Raw genomic sequence first — 8,211 nt, forward strand, 5'->3', positions numbered from 1 at the left:
ATCCATTCACATTATCGATATACATAGTTGAATTTCCATCTGCCACTTTCTAAGCATTTCATGTCTTTGTTGTTCCTCTATTTCTCCTTCACTGCTTTTTTTTACATTAAGTGAATACTTCTAGTGGGACATTTTAATTCCTTTAATGATTTTTTAACTACATTTTTGAGCGATTTTCGTCATATTTGGTCTAGGGCTTACCTGTGGGCAGCGTACTATACTATCTTCCGGTCCCGTCCAGGTAAGCTGTCCACAGCAAAGGTCCTGGGCGGAGGCCACGGCGGGAAAGTTGCCTGAAGAGGGGTGTGTGGCCTTGGATGAGGAAGCCCCAAGGAGAACTGGGGCCTTGAGATGGCCACAGGGTGGCCCCAGTGAGCAATACAGTGGCTGTAGCTTTGATGGGCATGTTTTTGGGCTGCACGGTCCTGGGGATCACCTCAGATTTATGAGTCAGAATAGATGTCCCGGCCCTAGGACAGGGGTCTGGAGTGAGGATTAAAGGGTGTGTCCTAGGGTCTGGGCACCACTGCTGTCTGGCTGCCCTGGCAACTGCCTCTGCCACCCCTGTCCCATACCTTGAATGCCTGCCATCGTGAACCCCTGAACTGTCCACACTCCTCTCTGCCCCAGGGGCCAGTAACACTGTGGGGCAGGGCTCAGTGAGAATGGCTGCCCCACCCTTCCCTTGCACATCCTAAAATATGTCAAGGCCTGAGCTGGGACTGGCTAGCAGGCAGACAGGGGATGAAGGGCAGAGCAGGGGCATCTGATGTGGGGAGGCATCGGGAGTGGAGGCTGGTAAAATGCTCTGCCTTCTCTGGTCAGCCGAAGCCCTACTGAGAAAGTACTGGGTCCCTATTGGAACCCACTCTCCGCACATCTGGAAATCTTTGGAAATAGACCAGAGACCAGGGCACAGGTGTGCCATGGGACAAGGTGAAGACCCAGGATCACCCACACACCAGAGTCCACCCAGTAGGACAGGGTGCCCTGCCACTCACTCAGACTTCCACAGGGGCCTGACTGAGGGCTTGAGGGGCCAGAGTTCAGCCCTTGGTTGGGGGTGGGGTGCATAATGGGAGAGAAGCTCTGCCCTTTCATCTTCACCCCAGGCCCCTGCCCCTCATACCAGTGATGCTCAGCTTCCTGGCATCCACCACATGGTAGTGCAGTGTGCTGCCTGCCAAGCGCTGGTCCAAGGTAGAGGTGGGGGTACAATGTCTGAAGACCCACGTGGGAGACCGCAGAGGAGAGGACCTGCCCTAGGCCTCTGACCTCCCACCCTGGCCCTCACCCCCAATCCCAGTGCTGGCTCCTGGATCCCAAAGGCTCGGAGCCCCTTGCAAGGTCTTCCCCATGAGATCCAGGCCTCACTCCTTCTCTGCCTCTGCACCCTTGGACATTCAAGGCTGGTGGGCCCATGTGGCCTCCACCAAACCCCTGAGTCTCCTGGGAGATGAATCTGGAGCAAGAGGGGTGATTAACAAACAGACCAGGACTTGCACTGGGGTATGCAGGTCAGAGAATGCACACGCACAGGTGTGCAGGTGCCCAGCTCACTGTCAGGTCCTTCCCAGCCCTGCCAGGGGCCAGGGGGAAAGCACTCCCTCCCCCCATTAGCTGCCACCAGCCTTGCCTCCCAGGGCACTCAGAACATGCACGGTCCCTGGGCCAGCTCTGCCCGTCCCACCAGGAGGTATGAGCAAGAGACAGGAGGGCGAGAGAATGGGACAAAAGGAATTTCTTCCCTCTGCCTGCAACCTTCCCATGGCCACAGGTCCCAAAAGACGGCACCTCTCAGCTGGTGCTAGGCCTTGGATACCTGGAAACTCCACAGTGGCTTTCAGAACCCTGTCTCTACACCTTTGCAAGTGTCCACTTCACTCAACTCTCCTCTGTCTAATATCACCTGTATCCTGCCAGGATCCTCACCTGGAGCCACCTACTTGGAGGGTGGGCTCTCGGCCTGGGTCCCTGGGGTAGCCAGGGAGCCTGCTGGACATCACCAGACCCCTGGAGACAGTGCTCAGTCTCCCAAGAGCTGTGGGGGAAGCAGAAGAGGGACTGGCAGGACAATTGGGGGATGGCCCAGAAGAGCCAAGCTGGAGGGAGGGAGGGAGCGTGGAGAGAAGACGGCACCACCTTGCCTCTTGGTGAAGGATGCTTCTCGGATCTGTTCTTTTTCTTTCTTTTTTATTTTTAAAAAAATTACTTAGGGCTGGGTGCGGTGGCTCATGCCTGTAATCCCAGCACTTTGGGAGGCCGAAGCGGGAGGATCATGAGGTCGGGAGATCAAGACCATCCTGGCCAACATGGTGAAACCCCGTCTCTACTATAAATACAAACATTAGCCAGGCATGGTGGTGGGTGCCTGTAGTCCCAGCTACTCGGGAGGCTGAGGCAGGAGAATTGCTTGAACCTGGGAGGCGGAGGCCGCAGTGAGCTGAGATCGCACCACTGCACTCCAGCCTGGGTGACAGAGCGAGACTCCATCTCAAAAAAAAAAAAAAAGAAAAGAAAAGAAAAAAAAAAGAAAATTACTTAGAATTTTTATTTTAGACATACTGGAAAGTCTTCTTTAAAACATAGTTAACATATATAAGTCTTTTGCTTAGGTACAAAGGAAAATACAAACCATATAAATTAGTTAAGATTTTCCTAAAAAACTCCCCCCTTTTTTTTTTTTTAAATACAGGTTCAAGTGATTCTCCTGCCTCAGCCTTCCAAGTAGGGTGGACTACAGTCATGCGCCACCATGACCAGGTAATTTTTTGTGTTTTTAGTAGAGACGGGTTTCACCATGTTGGCCAGGCTCGTCTTAAACTCCTGACCTTGGGTGATCCACCTGCCTCAGCCTCCCAAAGTGCTGGGATTACCTGCATGAGCCACTGTGCCCAACCAAAACTTCTTGACGTTTAGAGTTTGAATCTTCTGAATCATGAAACATTTTTTAATTTTTACATTTACATACAGTAAAATTCACTCTTTTTAGTGTACGGTTCTAGGAGTTTCAGCAAAGGCGGAGAGTTGTGTAAACACTGGCGCAGTCAAGAGACAGAACCGTTCCCATCACTTCATGCCGTCCCTTAGTGGTCGGCCCTTCCCCACATCCGATCCCCTAATTTGTTCCCTGTTTCTTGATTTCTCTTGGGCCTGTTCCTGTAGTAAGGCAGCTGGGGTAGGGGGTGGCAGGCAGGCTCTTTGGGGGTCCATGATCATTCTTCTGGCACATAGGCCTCCTTCTCTACATAGACAACACGCCAGGGCCGGGGTGAGGAAGGAGGCCGCCAGCAGCCAGCTGCTTTCCACCCTTCCCCAGGCCCAGTGGAGGGAGCGGGAAAAAAGGAGGGCGTGTCCCGGGGGCAGCTGGGGGTGGGTCTAGGGATCTCCGGGCTGGGGGAGAGTGGGAACCCGCATGGCTCCCTGGCTCTGCCTGCCCCAGGGAATCAGGCAGGACGGCTGGTCATGGTGAGGCAGCCACCCAGAACCGCCAGAGCACTGGGCATGTTCCACGGAGCAGCTACTGCTATGTTTAGCATAATCACTTCCACAGTGTGTCAGGCGCTGGGCTGGGCCTGATCCTCACAACAGAACAGCAGTTCTTTGTTGCTGACGGTGTATCATTAGTTCCATTTTACAATGAGGACACCCAGACTCGGAGAGGTTGAACAACTTGCCCAGTTCATCCAGCTAGGACCTGAACCCAGGTCTGTCTGGTTCCCAAAGGATAAAATGTCGCTGATGGTTTAGTCTGGTTCAAGTGCCAGTGCCTCATGTCACTAGCTGCTGTGTGCCTTTGGGTAAACTGCCCCACCCTTCTGAGCTTGGCTGACTGTCCCCTGGTGCAGTCCTCTTGGGCTGTCCTATGGTCTGCTACTGCAAAGCAGAGCCTCCTTAGAGTCAGTGAAGAGGCACCATAAGCTCTTTCCTGCCTGAGCAGGTTGCCCTTTCTTCTTCCTAACTTCTCCTGCACCCCCACTCCCTAGCAACGGCCCCTGGACAGGTTATCAGGGTATGTCAGTATCCCCATGGCTTTGGAGGTGCTGCTCCAGGAGAGAAAGGAGGAGGACAGGCTGGGAGACACAGAGGAGACCCGACCCTCGAGACAGGCATGGGTCGGTGGAGACGCTCCTGAATCCACAGGTCCACCGGCACACTCAGGGGCCCAGTCTGCCTGGCACAGGGGTCTGGGTGGGCATCAGAGTTCAGTTGGCTCCTGGCTTGGAGAACTGCAAAGCACCAAGGCTCCAGGACACTGGCCTAGTAAGAACCTGCCCCCGGAACCCTCTCTAATGAGGCCTGACACCCTCTTCTTCCCTGAGAGGTCTCAAGACAGGAGAGGGGCCCTGGCCCATGGTCCCCCCCAGGGTTTTTCATCCCCTAGGCTCTCCTCTTTCTTGACTTTCTGCTCCCAGAATCAGAGGCTACAGGAACAGGAGAGACTCCTGGAGGGTGCCCCACCCAGAGCCCCCAAGGCCTGACCCATAGGGTCATAGTGTTAGCCCAGGGGTGAGCAGCTGGCAAGAGCCAAACACCAGGCCCTGCAACTCTGTCCGGCTGCCAGCCACCAAGTGCTCCCTCTCCTTCCTGCCTCGCACCTGAAATTCTCAACCTGCAACGCACCCCCACACCCTACCCCTCAGGGGCCAGAGAGGGACAGCCGGGATATGCCTCCTCACAGATGAGTGTCGAGAGGCCACACGAGAGGAACATCATACCCCATACCCCTCCCATGACTTCATACACCAGCGACTGCAGGCCGGAGAGTATCGGGGTCAGCCCTGGAGGGGTCCCCCCAGAGGGTGGCTCTGTCACCTCCCCACCACTCTGAGGAGAGCACCCCACAGCCTTGGGCTGGCCCCGCCATCCTGGAGAGAATTTAGTCTCTCCCCCTTTCCCATCTGAGCCCACGTGGGAGGGACCCCCATCCTGCCCAGGAGCAGCCCTAGCCTTGGTTCTAAGCTGCAGAGGCTTGAGATGCATCTGGTTCAGAAATGCTTCAGAGTCTGAGGCCGGTGGCCCCCTTCACCCCACATCAAAGATGGGTGGACCTCGTGGGCCTGGCTGGGACACCTGCAGACGCTGAGCTTCAACAAGGCTCATTCTGGGACAAGAGTGCATACCGGAGGTCTTTGGCTGGTGCCTGTGGGGCTGGGTTGGCATCTGTCCCCACAAAGCAGTGGCCCTAGAAGGCTGGGGTCTCCAGCTGGACTTTGTCCTTTTCCCTTTCCTCCTTGTCCAGGTGCCTCATGCTCCACAGCGAGCCCTCAAGACAGGCAGGAAGGATGGACATCCCACCCCTTCCGTAACAGAGCCCGGGAGCAGGGAAGGAAGTGGTTTGAGCACAGTGCTGAGCTAAGCAAGTTTTAGAAGCACTGAATCAGACCACGTGCAGCCAGTAGGGGAGGAGAGAACCTCTGGGCCGGTGTCCTGGAGGCCCACGGGGGGCAGGGGCACAGAGGCGCAGACTCAGGGAGCTGAGCTGGGAGAGGAATCCCAGAGGAAAGTGAGAGGGCTTCAGCACATTTATTTAAAGGGGATGGTGAGAAATCTAGGAAAGAGTGAAACCCCAAGATCTGAGGGTTTAAGTGAGAGAGGTAGGTAGAGACTGGAGTTTTGGGGGAGTTCCCGTGGGTTTCAGGGCTTGTTTGAGCTGTGGATCCAAGGCCTGGAGGACAGGGTGAGGCCAGAATAGATTCCATGGACAAGGGCAGGAGCCAGGTTGCAGGCATCAGAGGACAGGTGACCTGTCGGGGCCTGGAGCAAGGGCCCGGGCAGCTTCCCCCACAGGCCATGTGAAGACAGAGCCATGGATTGGGAAATGTGGGGGCTCCAAGTGTAGAGGTGTTCATGTGACAGTGCTGGCTGAATGGGGGACTTCCAGGTCACACCCCAAAAAGCTCTGAGCCGGTGTTAGTAAGAAATCGGGAGGAAGGCCCAGCTGTGGCGCCCTGGGCATTAATCCTAAAAAAGATACCACTTCTATGTGCCAGAAACTTCAAAGCAAGTGAACACTTCAAATACAAGAACCAGAGGTGTTTTTTTGTTTTTTCTTTTTTCTTTTGAGATGGAGTCTCGCTCTGTCACCCAGGCTGGAGTGCAATGGTGCAATCTCGGCTTACTACAACCTCCGCCTTCTGGGTTCAAGCAATTTTCCTGCCTCAGCCTCCTGAGTAGCTGGGATTACAAGCACGAACCACCACGCCTGGCTAATTGTTGTATTATTTTTTAGTAGAGACGGGGTTTCCCCATGTTGGCCAGGCTGGTCTCGAACTCCTGACCTCAGGTCATCCACCTGCCTCAGCCTCCCAAAGTGCTGGGATTACAGGCGTGGGCCACCCCACCTGGCCAAGAGGTGTTAAAACCTAAATCAGACTATGTCATGCCTCGGATCTGAACCTTCCAGTGACTGTCCCTAGCAAAACCATAGCCTGTGAGGTGCCCCTCAAGGCCTCAACCAATTTCATTACTTGAGGATTTATTGTCTATCTTACTCTGCAGAATGGAAGCTCCAGGAGGGCAGGGGTTTTTAGACAAAGTAGAAATTGTCCACCACTTCATCCTGGCAGGTACAACATGCCCGATAAGCATTGTTGAATGTAGACTCACAGCCAATTTGTGACACTGGTGTCACCATTCTCCTTTACAGATGGGAAATGGGGCTTCTGGGGGAGTGAATGGCTTGCTCAGGTCACGCAATTCTAGATTGCAGAGTGAGGATTTGACTCAGACCTGATGACCTCAGAGCCTGATGTCCAGCCAACAAGTTCTCAGAAACTCGGGGTTTCTGAGAAATAGGACAGTCAGCCTAGGGACCCCTGAGAGCCCAGCCCGAGGGGGTGGGTTTCCTGGGGTAGAGGTTTTGAGAGGCAAAGGTAGTTATCATCCACCCTGGCTGCACTGAAGGGGGCTGTTCCAGAGCCAGGGTGCATTGTTCAGCTGCCCAATGGGCCTCTGGGTTTCTTTCAGTTCCCTTTGGTGACACGGCTTCCCTCCTCCCCCCTGCTCCCCACCCCTGCCACCCCACTCTACACTCGCTCACACAGCGTAGCTTCTACTCGAGTCAGGGGAGGGTGCCTCCTACCACATCCTCAGTCTGTGATACTCCAGCCAGGGGAAATGGGCGAAGGGGCCATCTCACCGTGGGGAGTGGGGGGCCTGGACAGACCTCCCTGTCCTCACCGCCTCCTGCCCCATCAAGGGGAAATGGGAGTGCACACACAGGGGCCGGGTGTGGCTTCACTTCCCCCTACTTGCCCTTCCACCCCCAGGATGGCACTGGGAGGCCAAGGTATCCCAGATCCTGGAAACACTGGAGTGCTGCTTTCTGTCCTTCCTTCCTCCTGGGCCATGTCTCTGGCCCCAGACGATTCTTGGCTCAGGTTCTTTCAGTTGAGGGAAGGCAGGATCCGAGCCAAGCTGAGACCCTGCATAGCCTCTATCCCGGGAGCCCCATATCAATGCTGCCGGCTTGGTAACATCATCCCCCTTTTAGAGACGAGGAAATGAGATTTGAGGACCTACTTAAGGCCACTTGGCTGAAATACAGCAAAGCCAGGTGCAAGCCCCTTCTCTGCACACAGCCCGTGCTGCTTCTTGAGGTTAAGAGGCTCTAAGGAAGGGGCCTCACCTGAGCAAGATGGACAGTGGGAAGGGGGCAGAGGGCAGAATTCTAGGGTCTCACAGTCCCTCAGAATGGGTGAGGAGCATTTGATAATAAAAGAAGGCTCTTCTTAGCTATTGCTCCAGATACCACCAGCATAGAATATTTTTCTATTAAGCATAACTGACCTCCAGTGAAAAGGTTTCCATTTTGTGGGGAGCCACTTTCAACGAAATAGCAATTTCATTTTATTATTATTTTGAGATAAGATCTCACTTCTACGCCCAGGCTGGAGTATGGTGGTGTGCCTCCTGGGTTCAAGCAATTCTCCCACCTCAGCCTCCCAAGTAGGTGGGACTATAGGTATGTGTCACCACGCCAGGCTAATTCTTGTATTTTTTGTAAAGACAAGGTTTTGCCATATTGCCCAGGCTGGTCTCGAACTCTTGGACTCAAGTGATCTGCCTGCCTTAGCCTCTCAAAGTGTTGGGATTACGAATGTGAGCCACCGTGCCTGGCCTAGCAATTTCATTTTTAAAGAAAGAAATATAAAACGATCTACCCATTCACATTTTCCCCACCCATACTTTAAATTTTAAAAATATGAA

Source organism: Pongo pygmaeus, chromosome 6, assembly GCF_028885625.2.
Source record: "Pongo pygmaeus isolate AG05252 chromosome 6, NHGRI_mPonPyg2-v2.0_pri, whole genome shotgun sequence".
NCBI lineage: Eukaryota > Metazoa > Chordata > Mammalia > Primates > Hominidae > Pongo > Pongo pygmaeus.